We start from the raw sequence: 13,549 nt of genomic DNA, 5'->3' as shown, positions 1-13,549 counted from the left end.
AGTTAAAGGAAAAAATAATAATATAAAAGTTCTTTAACTAAATCATATAAATCAAACCACTAAATTTATATAAAATTAAAAAAAAAAATTCACAAATTTTCACATAAAGCTTTAACTTTTTAATCTGATTTTTTTAGAAAAAATTCGAGTATGGGCTATAACTATTGAATTTTTCAAATTTGAAGCAGCGAAAGAATCGCGTTGACTTATTTTACTATTTTATTGTTGACGGCTCCAACGGCTTTTCCCATTTAACTAGTTTCCATATAACTGGATTTGATTTTTAAAATGTTTTTTGTTATTATAAACGGCGCAGCGCATTTTTCCCACAAAATTTTTTTTTATTTTATTTTATTTTATAAAGGTTTACATAACAATAAAATTATTATACAAACTGAAAGTAGTGCAGCGCTAGCATCGGAGGCTTTCGGCTGAAAAAAAAAAACTAGGGTCTGTCAGACTCACGCACGGTAGAAGTGAAACTTCTAAGTTGGTTGTTCCATGCATGGGAGCCCCGGTTTAGATCTCTCCCCCCTCTCTCGTGTTAAGTTCAGGTTTTCATATTTTTTTTCTATATCACTCCACATAAATTTGTACTATTTATTTTTGTCCTTATTAGCTTCAAATTTGACACTTGGGTGCAGTGTTGCACTTGACGCTGACATTTCTTTGCACTTCCAATGGTATTTTTTGCCTACTTTTGGCGCGTTAATCAATTTGCTTTGATCACCGAAACGGTTGAAATGTCATTTTACAACCTTCTACTTCAACTATCGTCACTCGTTTGGCAAACGCACTCATTGTATCGCTTCGTCTCCTCCATACCTACCATCTATTTACTTCACAGCAGTTTCTTATTGCTTTCCTGCTTACACACATTCAATCGGCGCTTTATCTGATACTCACACACAGCACTCATTTGCACGTGCTATGGCTATCTATAATACCCGTTGTCGGTTGTCGGTTGTCGATTCTCGGTTGCCTGCATGTCGCCAGTCTACTTCAATGCTTACTTGTGTGCTATATACATTTCAGAGAGAGCGAATAGGCGAGAGTGGGAAGGAGCAGCTGCTCCTTGGCCCCGCCCATTTGACGGATTTCGGTAACGCTCCGAACTTACCATTTCACTCGCCTATTTTCAATCTGCCTTGGGGCCCCCGACGCGCCTAAAGAAGTTTCACTTCAAAAATTAACTTTCTTAGCGAAAACAAATGCAAAAAGAAAAAATTATTAAAGATTTTATGCGGATACAACTTGCACGTTTGTACTAAAATTTCAGGAGCCTTCACCCTATAGGAAGATTTATAATTTAAAAAAATCGTCGTACGTCAATCACAAACAGACAAGCAATGAGCGCGTAAAGGTCGAAATGAAGATTTTCATCACTCAAAATATTTTTTTTTATAAAGTTACTCAAGTTACCCTTCAATCCTATTTGCAGAAGCTGTCAAGCGGAAGGGGCGAAGGAAAGTCTTTTCCACTATTTATGTGAATGTCCGGGACTAGCCAGGGCACGACTCCGATCCTTCGGTAAGCCTTTTCTACAGAAAATTAATTAAGGAGATCTCAGACATCGAGATAAAGGATTTGCTGTTATACTTGAACCTCACTAAATGGATCTGACTTGAAACAAACAAATCAAAACAAAAAAACAAAAACAAAAAAAACAATACGTCATCACACGAGATAGTGGTAGTAAAACGGTGCTGGTCACTAATTAGGAGTATTTCAGGGGAAATGTTCAACCACCTCAACAACAACTCAAAAATAAAATGAGTGATTAATTTTGCGCCACCTTGTATATGTTCCAAAAACTTATCATACACTCACTTATGCGATTATGGCGAATCACGTTTGTTTTTTAGCTCTATAACGTTAAATTGTAACTCAAAATTTTTCCATAAATAAATTAACTCGATTTTCGAAATCAGCGAGCGATTCTAAATAGAAATTGAATAGTATCTTGAACCCTAAATTTGTTCTATAATGAAAATTTCCGAAACATTGTCAAGGAAAAAAGTTAGCAGTAATCAACTAAAATTTTAAGTCACTTCAAATTTGAACTTTTTGATACTAAAATCTAATGGGCTATGAAATGGGCTATGAAACTGCGTACCCAAATTTAAAGAAAATATTCTGATTAAGAAGTTTGAAATTTTGAAGAAAGTTTGTCGAATTTTTGTAAGTCGGGTACAAAGTTTGCAACTTTTATTAATACGGCCTTCTTATTATATTATGATAAAAAAAATAATTCAAGTTTAAAAATAAATATATAAGAAGACAAGACTGAGGCTAGGTAGTGCTGGCTGAGCTGTAAAAAGATTCCACATACTCGTAGACCTCTAGAGTCCATTGCGTTGCCAGGGCAATATGTTTGGGGTCGAATTATTCTGTTATATAATTCTCAATGCACGTCTTCGCGAATTTTAACAAGACGTTCAGACTTTCAAATGTCATGGAGGTGATCATCAATAGACTGCAAATCATCAAAAGACTGCAACGTCACGTGAAATGGTGCAAAAAGTGAAGAAGTGACTTGAGCGAAATGCCCGATGGAGTGCCAATCAGATGGCAAAAGAACAGAAAATATCTGACCGTAGCATCCGCCGCATACTGAAAAATGATCTCAAAGTCAAGCCTTAGAAGATCCAAAAGGCGAATAATCTCACACCAAAGCATTAAAAAGTCAGACTTGAGAGAGCGTAGGAGTTTCTTCAATTTCCACATTGTGTTTTCTGACGAGAAAATTTTTCAAATTCGTAAACTCCCAAAACAATAGGGTTTATTTGACCGACCGTTCATACGAGAATTTGAGTCATCGATTGGCCACCAGGAGGCAGCACCCACCACAGGTAATGATTTGGGCCGCTGTAACCGCAGATGGACACTCTCCAATCGTTTTCATCGAGCCTGGCGCCAAGGCAAATGCGAAATATTATAGGGAAAGTATTCTGGAGCTTGCTTAGAAGCTGTGGTCAGACAAACATTTCTGTGGCCAACCATGGACGTTTCAACAGGACTTGGCACCGTCTCACAAAGCTCGAGTGACCCAAAAATGGCTAAAAAGCAACGTTCCGAACTTTATAACGTCCACACAATGGCTCTCAAATTCACCAGACGCGAATTCTCTTTGGGCCATTTTGGAGAGGAGGGTCCATCGGTATCACAATGAATATACGACAGGTCTCACGGCGCTGAAGAAAGCTATTGTCAGCGAGTGGGCAAAAATACCTGCAAACCACATTCGGGCAGCTTGGGATTCGTTTCTGGAGCGTTTCAAAGCCATAGTCAAGGCAAAAGGTGGTCATATCGAGCAAAAGTAAATTGATTCTTAATTTTGTATTATTTTGACACATTTTTTTACTTCGAATGGAATAAATGTAATTTTCCAAACTAAATTAAATTTTTTAATTGGTTACACTTCGAGTGCCGGAACCTGCTCATACAAAAGCAAATAAATAAGCAAATTTCAAATTTGATATCGTCCATTGTCAAACTTTATACATTTTTCTATTGGTTATAAAAATATGCTACATATACCTACATATATACTAGGCCGGGACGATTTGTGGGGAGGCAAAAAAATCGCCCATTGCTCTGGGAAAATCATATTCTAGCGATCAAAATAAGAAACTTTGCCGAAGGAACCATACCCCTAAAACGAATTCTGATGCCCCCCAATTTGGGTCGAACTTTTTAGTTTCTTTTCTCATGTAAAGGCCAAAAATGGTGATATTTTGAAATGATTGTATGGGGAACCCCCCAGGGGAGTTTCAGGGGGTGTGCCACTGGCATGGGTGGATCGGCCGTCCAAAGTTAGTGGGGGTCGGTCATACATTTGGACTCGATTGGAGCCCTCTAAATGGGTCAAAGTGGGATTTTTCGTTCGACCCAAATTGGGGGACATCAGAATTCGTTTTAGAGGTATGGTTCTTTCGGCAAAGTTTCTTATTTTGATCCCTAGAATACGATTTTCACAGAGCAACGAGTGATTTTTAAATCGACCCGCCCTACTATACACCTACGTGTATCATTTTTTGATGCTATGAGTTTGTTGAACATTTTTAACTTTGGGAATTGTACGCGCACAATTTAAGGCAACTTTTGTTTTGTTTATTTATTTGTTATGAGTTTTTTCGCGTTATTTTCTATTCTATTTACCATTTACCGCATTTATTTGCGCATGCCGCAAAACAGGCGGCGCTCACTGTGAAAAGGGTTGATGTTATAGGGCAATTTATTTTTCACGTTCCATTGCATCTGTTGCACTTCCAAAGCCATCACTCGTAGAGTGCTTCACTGCTACCAACTCTCATATCACTTATTCAGCAAACAAATTCGCAACACGTCCCGTGCAGGCCTGCGGCGGACGGTTATAAGTATTGTGTTGATTTGCGCACAATTTATGCGCTCTGTTTCAGTGCTGCTACTGTTGCCATGAAGTTTACTTTATTCTAGTAAATTTATAGTAATAAAATAAAAGATTAAAAAAAAAACTTTGGTGGTTAGTTTGTAACTGGTGCTTTGCGTTGTTATTTGGCTTATTTGCATGCATACTTTTTATGGTTGCTTTCATATTTGATTGATTAGATTGATTGTGTTGCATGTTTGGCTTTTTTTCTTTTGGCATTTACAATAACACGCATACACGCACACACGCACATTGGAAACTACATGGACATGCAAGCATGCAATCCAAAGTATACAAAAAGTCCAGCAACCGCTGTGCAGCCAACCAACCAAACGTTTCGCCATCCATTCACGCAGCTGATAAAATGTAAATATTTTGTTATATGTCAAAGTCGACTTGGTCTGACTGTCATGGCAGCAACTTGGGTATACGCATGTGTGTGCGCAGCCAAACGATTTGTGTTGTTTTATTTAGTTTAATTTGGATTTTTGTTATGCTGTTGGAAGAGTAGTTCATAAAATAGAATTTTCGTTTTTACTTTTGGTTATTGAACTATAAGTGGCATGCGTTTATTGTGTGTATGTGGGCATATACAGTTGCGGTCATAAAAATTGGACCAAAAATAAAATTGCCGTTTTAGTCGAGTTGCGAATGTATTGAAAATTTTCTACTACAAATATTTATTGGCTATGTGAAATTATTATTATTTACTAGCGCGCCGGCTGGGAGCGCAAAGTGCCGAAACAAATAAATTCCATTGGGATCGATTGCTGGCTTTATTTGAGGCCATACGTGTGAATCATCAGGTGTCTTGAATTCATCGTACAGACTTCGTCTCGAATATCCTTTCGGTCGACCTCTACAGCGTGAGCCTTGCGGTTTCCAATCTAAGGACATTCTGCTGATACCAGACGCAAATTTTTGCAAAGTATGACCAATCCGGTGACGAACTCATCATTTGACACCTCGGGCCCTCAAATGCGCAGGATGACTTTAAGGCAGTGATTTATGAAGACCTTAAGGTTTTTTTTAAGCTGAGCTATGTGAAACGGTATAAATTAAATATTTCACATTCTGCACACATTCCTTTTGTGTTAGAAAGTTACTCAACTAGCCCATTTAACCGAGTAGAGTACTAATGTTAGCCGATTCAACTAACATAACATACATAGTTTATATTACGTCATGGAAGATAGATTAATACAGTGAAAAGGTTTTTAGAGGTGTGCTATGGTTGCTACCGTTATTCGGCTCTGAACGAATCTTCCAGAATCAGCTGATGGCCTGACGTCTCTTGGAATGTGTTTAACAAAATTTAGCTAGTGTTAGTGGTATACGAAAAAAATCAACATAGCCTAAACTCATACCATGGCAACTGTTTGTTTACGAATTCGGTGAATATAAATATGCGAGAGGGCGTAATTTTATTATGCGTTATTTAAATTGAGTTTTCTCATTTCATTCGTATTTAGGCACTCGTCCAATCAATAGTTGTTGAGACAGCAACAAAGAAACAAGACTGTGTTGATTTTGGTCATATATCACCTACTCAATCTTAGATTTCTCTTAAACAAACACGATCCTGGTGGCGTCAACCAATCAGCTGATTCTTGCAAATTCACTGAGAGCCGTTTATTTCGTAGGTTTTCTCTCACTTTTATTGATCCTTCGCTTTCAAACGTCGCTCAAATGTCCCATAGCAGAAAGTGTTGTTCTGTAGTTAAGAAGCTAATAATTAACATTTACGTAACTTTCAGCCTTCTTTTTAGCAACATTTTGTTCTCGAGTTAGAGCTTTGCGCTTGTGTTTTTGTTGATTTTGCTATTTCGGGATGAAAGGTGAGTTGGAAAAAAGCAGATTATATTAAAAAAATGAAGCCAAGTCTACATGCGCCAAGTGCAATAAAAGCATATGTGGAGAGCGGAAAGTTGAAATTTGCAGCAATTACTCTTAAAATGAAAAACGTAGGTAGCTGGCTAGGTAGGTATATAGGAGGTAGGGTGTCGCAGTGACACACTTAGACCTTTCGTATATTCATGGTGATACCACTGGAACTTAAACGAGCAAAACTTCGTTAGTTTTAAATGCGCTGTACTGCTACATCAGTTAAAAAGGCAGAACCAAGCGTGCGAAGCCTCCTTCTGGCTAACTCACATAGGTGGTGTCTGACTGTTTTCTCTTCTTCTGTGTTAAGACAGCTTCAACAGAAATCGTAGTATGGGAGTCCTAAGCTTCTGGCGTGGTTACCTATTAAACAATTACCAGTTTCTGGTATGTTCCCTCTTAAGTCTTCACAAGCTATTTGAGCACCCGCTGTTCAATTTCAGCCATGTCTGTCTGCTTAGTTTGCATGTTTTGCCAAATTGTGTTTACCATGTTGATAGTTTCCCTATCTATTGGTAATTTCAAGTGGCTATAGGCATAGGTACCAATGGGATACCAAGACTACCAAATTCATATGCCTTGCTACTATATTTCTGTGACCTGACATCCAAATAATCTGGTACTGGTATACGTCATTAAAAACTGTTATTTTGACTAGCACGCTTTAGATTCTAGCGCTTTTATAACTGCTTGACTGTCTGAGTTAATGAAGACCTCATTTGTGGATAATACTCTCATTTCATTGCCGTAAGTCGCTCTTTTATGGCAGTGCCTTCCGCTTGAAATACACGGCAATGATCAGGTAGCCGAAATAATTGGCTGACTCCAAGTTTATCGGAGTAAACCCCTCCATCTACTTTGTTATTTAGTCTTGAAACCTTCATAGATGTTTGTATCATTTTCTCTAATAATAAGCCCGTTATCCCATTTCTCTTTGGAAGGAAATACTGTGACGAAGGATATCCTTGGTCTTACAGAAATCCGGTGTACCAGAAACGTAGCAGAATTTTTCTAAAATTGAAGAGTGCCCTCTCAGTAGATCGATTTCTCTTAATCTGAGGGGTACCTTGGCAGATGTTCCTAAAAAAGAGGACCGTCCCGATTTGCAAAATTTATTTAACAAGAGTAAGCGATCGTTGACGAGGACCCTACAAAAGCAATGAGGGCTGTCTCGAGGGAGCTTAATGTTTCTGAGGGCTTTATTCGTCGAGTTGTCCATAAAGAACTCCGGTATAAGGCCTGCATTATGTGCAAAATACAGTTTATGTCGGAGCAAACATGAGAATGGCGAGTTATCCGATCAAAACGCCTCGCGAAAATTAAACACTCCGCGGCATCTGAGATGTTACAATTTTTTCACGCCGAAAATACCGGAATGGGTTATTGTTCCAATCTTACAGAGATTCCATGCGTACAGAGGTTCCTATTGCCATGCACATGAAGCTTACAGCTACTCTTAATGGGTTTTGGTGTTGTGAGCAAGAAAGTGCACGTCATGCCACCACACTTCTTTACTCAAGGATTTCGAGTTAATTCTGCTGCATATATCGAGATTTTAGAGGTAGTACTAAAACCCTGGATTAATAGCGTCAGCGGTGACTGCCCATACATCTTTCAGCAAGATTCTGCTCCTTCACACACAGTGATGGGGACTGCCTAACTCCCCAGACCTTAATTTCCTGGCTTACTATGTACGGGGCGTAGTTGAGCGTGAAATATATTTGTACATTTTTTTTTAAATTTCATTAAATTTTATTCAAAATAGAAGCTGATCATTTTCACTCTCAAGCTGTACGCGCCCGTATTCCCTCAATTCCCACATCAGAGTGTAGTACTTTTCAGTTTAAAACGTAATTAGAATATTTATGGGAAAATTAATATATAGGTTAGGTTAGGTTAATATATAGGCCTGGTTGGCAATAAGCCACGCATAGACCTTTAAGTCCCTAGCGATACCATATGAAGACCGACCTCTATGAAGACTGAAAGTAGACATCATGTAGGATGTCAGCGCTTTTGGCGAATCTAAGCAGAGCTGGGAGATCCGCTTTTGAGACGTCCTCCAGACCCTCAAACAAAGGGGCTCCCAGGCATTTTAAGCGCGTTTTTAATAATGCCGAACAAACGCACAGAAGGTGTTCTAAGGTTTCCTTAACATCATTATATTTCTGAAATATCTTTAAATATTTATTTCTATTTATTTTTTTATTACCAAATGTGTACTTTTTGAATAATTTGTTTTGTATTCTTTTTCAGGCGTGGCAATGCGCGAGAAGAAGGGCGGCGCATTGCAAAAGCTCAAAAAGAGGCTATCGCATAGTTTTGGCAGATTAAGTAAGTAAAAATTTCAATACTCGGTACTATTAAGAATTTTAATAAAGTATTGCCTAATATTATAACTCATTGGGCGCTGAGCGGGAGCTCTGATATATAATATAAAGTTGCTAAGTACTGCTTGCCACGGATAAATCGGAGGTTGTTGAAGCAGCTTCTGTACGTTCGGAGTCACGATCTATCTTTAACGCAACCTTACCAATTCATAATTTAATGAGAATTGACGGAAAATTTACGGTTGTGTTACTATTTGGTCCGCTATTTTGCATCTGGCACAATGAAATTGAAGCTCGTTAAGCTAAACTTTATTAAACAGCCTATGCAATCAGGTAGTCACAATTATTTCGTGCAATGGTAAATTATTTATGCGTTGTAAAGGGTATTGCAAAGTGACGCCTAGTACTCAGGAGTGAATAATTCCTAGACGGTATCTTTCTTTATGCCATCTTTGACGTTTGTTTAGTAAACAATTTTACATAACAGAATATTGCGGCAAAGTTTTTGATATTGAACTACTTAAAATAGTCGATCTTTAAGAACAACATACCGAAAAATACGTGATTTTTTTGGAGAAAATAATCGACGGAATGAGTCGGCAATTCAAATGCTGGTGAAAAAATTTCAAGAAACTGGTTCCGTCGAGGATAGAAAGAACGAAAATACAGCACAAAAACTAGACATTATGTTGAGAATATTGTTGAATAGGTCGAGCCTCAGGCTAAAAAACAGGCCATTGTGTTTAGAAGAATATTGTTAATGTAGCGCAAAGTGTTGCTGTAATGAAGTGTGATGTTATGATCGATATCTCGATGTAATCTTCTAAGTATCCTGTAATCTTTAACCCTTTTTAAGGCAGAGGTGATATATTTACCACCAACAAAAACTTTCTTTATCTTTTTATGTAAGTTATCAAAGGAGTCCTAATTTGTTGCACTGGCAACTAAGAAGGTCTGGCTTATTATTATAAAAAAAAAAAAATGACGTTTGTGTGACACATTTTTTCTTGGCGCCACTAGCTGTCAAAAATTGCGGTAATTTTGAAAGAAAATTTGTTACTCCGTGAATCTTCATATTTTTTATTTGAAAGGAGGTAAGAAACTGTTTTTTTATTATGTATTTATGTTTATTCTACAAGTTGTTTCCTATACCTTACAAGTTACTATCGTATGTAGATGTGAGAAGACTTTTTACTCGGTGGGAAAAATATTCCCGCTGCCCGTGGCGTGTTATGTACATTTGTTGAACTTGTTCCTTCTTTTCTCAGATTTTCATGAAAAATGCCGCGCTATTTGAATGGAAATGATATTGAGCAGATGTTGGACATGCCCGATGATGGCTCAGAAGACGGATTTGAGTCTGATGAGGCAGAAGAGTTCAACGTGAATACAATACAACGGTTACTTCAAGCACCTGATGATTCAAGTGACCTTTTACAAAATTCTCCCACTCATTTGAATTCTACACCTAACAGTTGTTCCGAGTCAGGTACATCTACAATAGCACTATGTCCACAATTAGATAATTCGCAGCCAGAAGAACCTTTGATAGTACAGTCATCATCACCCTTAGAACAAGAATTGACTGATGAATCTGAATGTGAAGTTGAGTCATGGGGGAAGGTTTTCTGGACATCCAGGCCAGATCCCGATGAATTTGATAAGGTGACAATAAACCCTCGGTATTTATTGAATAGGAGAGCACGTCCAGTAGTGCATTTCAAAAAGTTTTTTAGTGATGAAGTCTTCGATTTGATTGTTACTCAGACAAACTTGATAATAATCAACAACCAAGTAGAGAAGATGTATATTTTGATAAATTGTATAAAATTCGTTCTCTTATATCTTTACTTAGTCAATCATTTCAAAACAATGCCTTCAATTCCTCTTCCCAAAGTATCGATGAGAGCATGATAGTATTCAAAGGAAGGTCCAGTTTGAAGCAGTACATGCCGCTAAAGCCCATAAAAAGGGGCTATAAAGTGTGGTGCTGTTGTGATAGTAGCAAAGGGTACTTGTATAACTATGAAATTTATACAGGTAAAACAGGGCAAGAAACAGAAGAGGGTCTAGGGGCTAATGTCGTAAAGAAATTGTCAAGTAAATTAGCACAAGAAGATTTTAAGTCTCATGTTACATTCGATAACTTGTTTTGCGATTTTTCTCTCATGTAGTACTTGTATGAAAAATATATTTATGCCACTGGAACAGTAAGAAGAAATAGAGCAATTTTACCTAACATAATAAAAAAAAAATAACACAAAAAGAAACGGCAGAAACCAAAGCCTAAAGTTGAAAAAAGGTGAATTGAGGGGAGAACTAAACAAGATGTAGCATTTACTGTGTGGCAAGATACTAAAGAGGTTTTATTGTTGACAACTGCATTTCATCCTAAAGTGGAAGTAACAACTGTACAAAGAACGCAAACAAATGTCACCAGGGAAGCTGTAAGTTGTCCTATGGTTGTGAAAGAATACACCAAAAGAATGGGCGGTGTCGACCGTTTTGACCAAGTGAAGGGGACGTATGCTCTCGGAAGGAGAAGTAAACGCTGGTGATTGCGGATATTCTACTTCTTGGTGGACGCAAGTTTTACAAACTCTTTCATTTTATATTCCCTAACGTCGAGAGTAGAACAGCTTACCAACTTAGAATTTCGGGTGGCTGTTGCCAGAGGATTGATTAGTGGCTATAGCAGCAGAAAAAGAAGATCAAGCTTGCTTATCATCATCAGAAATCATGTATAGCATGCCCAGAGGTATATCAAAAAACTGTAAATGCTGTACCTGAAGAACTGCGGTTTGTAAACGCAGGTGACCATATGCCAGCAGAGTTGGAGACTTGCCGACGCTGTAAATTGTGCAGCACAAAGGTCAAAGATAAGCATAGCAAAATAAAATACAGCAAGTGTAATGTCCCTCTTTGCATCACGCCTTGTTTTGCACAATTTCATAGAAAATAATGTCTCAAATTCAGGTTGCATGTGGCTCTGGTGGCTCTGTTGACGGGCAGTGGGAATATTTTTACCACCTATTTTTCCAAAACTTCCGAAATAATTAGTGTGTTTCTTTTAAGTTTATTTTTGTTATATAAATAAAAACATGCCAAAAATGTAAGCGCAAGTTATTTTATTACTCTGAATCCTTCTGCCTTATAAAGGGTTAATGTAATCTTCTAAATATGCTGTTGGTTTGTATATGAACTTATGAACTCGAGTAAATTTGGCAAAAAGTCATTATTAATTTGAAAGGCTTGCAATATACTTTTAAATATATTTGAAAATATGTTAAAAAGTGCATGAAATCGAATAAAAGCTATATAGAAAAGTTTCTCATTAAACTGGTATAAAATCTGGTCTAACATTTTTTCCTATAAAAATCAGCTAAAATGACAAATTTAGTCTGAATTAATTTCATATTTTTTTAGTTATTTTTTGATTTTATTTTTTTATTTGTTATTAACTTATGAGCTCGAGTAAATTTGGCAAAAATTCATTACTAATTTAAAAGAGTATTGGCTTGCAATATTCATTCATATTTGAAAATATGCTAAACAGTGCACGAAATCGAACAAAAGGTATATAGAAAAGTTTCTCCTTAAAGTGGTATAAAATCTGGTCTAACATTTTTTTCTATAATAATCAACAAAAACGGCAAATTTGGGCTGAAATTTTTTAAGAACCTAGTGTTTTTTTAATTTCTTATTTTTTCGTTTTTATTTTTAATTTTTTTAGTTGTTTTTTAATTTAATTAAATTTTTTATTTATTCTAATTTTTTTATTCTTTATTTTGTTTTTTCTTTATTATTTTTTATTTATTGTTTTATATATTTTTTTTTGTTATTTTTTTTTTTTTATTTGTTTTTTTTAGTTGTTTTTAAATTAATTAAATTTTTTACTTATTCTTATTTTTTTCTATTTTTTTTTTAAATTTTTTTCTTTTAATTGTTTTTTATTTATTTTTATTTGTCGAATTTTACTTCAAGTCGTCCTCATGGGCAGTTAAACCATGTCATCGCATATAATGGTTAAGAGCTGTATTTTAAATAAAAATTCTAAAACCTGAAGGAATTTAAATATTTACATGTTTCATCATTTGATAAAACATCTAGGCTCGTCTTTTGATAGACCCTTTATATTAGAAGAAGAGTTATAACAATCCACAAAAAAAGCAGTTTCTGAAGATTTAACTCTAAATTTTGCACTACATGAAATTTTAATATTTTTTTTTCATGAAGTGAGTTTTATTTAAGCGAAGAAATATTACAAAAAAAAAGTTGTAATTTTCATTCACAATGGGCACCATTTGATTAGGGCATTCAGATATAGCAGCACGCACAGTTCTCATCGATACTGACGTGGCTGCTCGAACCAAAGATTGTGTGAGACTCTCCAAATTTCTGTGAGGCCTCCAATTCTGACCACAAACTGTAGTCCAATGGAGTCAAATCTGGACTCCCAGACGGCCAATATTCTGCGGTTATGAACCCAGGAACATTGTTTTTAGCCACTGCTGGGTGGTTTTTGCCTCATGGGCTGAAGCTGAATCTTGCTGAAAGATCCAACACTCTCCATTGGAGAGAATACTCCTCAACCGCTTTACTACGCCTTCTAAGACATCCGCCTGGTACACTTTTGCCGCGGTCTTAATAAAGAGATGTAACGCCTTTACAAGACACTCCCCACCAAATCATTACGAATGATGGATGGTGGCCACGCTGAACCCTTGGAACAACAGTTTTTGCGTTTTCAGAAGTTTTAGCATTGATGTTGTCGTTTTGCTTATTAAAAACTTCTTCAACAGTAAACATTTTCTCACCTATGAAAATAATATTTTCATGCCGCGTACCACCGAAGAAACTGCTTGCATCTGGCGAGTCTAATTTTACTCAAGCCCGTTGTCAAAAGATGACCAGTTGAACGACG

At 36.7% G+C, this 13,549-nt stretch overlaps 1 long non-coding RNA gene across 1 annotated transcript in view; it reads left to right on the top strand.

The window, feature by feature from the left end:
- LOC128861324 (uncharacterized) overlaps nt 1–13,549 on the top strand; it is a 113,491-nt gene that overhangs the window by 43,509 nt on the left and 56,433 nt on the right. The window contains exon 2 of the long non-coding RNA XR_008454362.1: nt 8,552–8,629. This is a non-coding gene — a long non-coding RNA (uncharacterized LOC128861324). The remainder of the gene's footprint in view (nt 1–8,551; nt 8,630–13,549) is intronic.

Source organism: Anastrepha ludens, chromosome 4 (genome assembly GCF_028408465.1).
Source record: "Anastrepha ludens isolate Willacy chromosome 4, idAnaLude1.1, whole genome shotgun sequence".
Classification (NCBI taxonomy): domain Eukaryota; kingdom Metazoa; phylum Arthropoda; class Insecta; order Diptera; family Tephritidae; genus Anastrepha; species Anastrepha ludens.
This window is presented reverse-complemented; position numbering and strand designations above follow the sequence as displayed.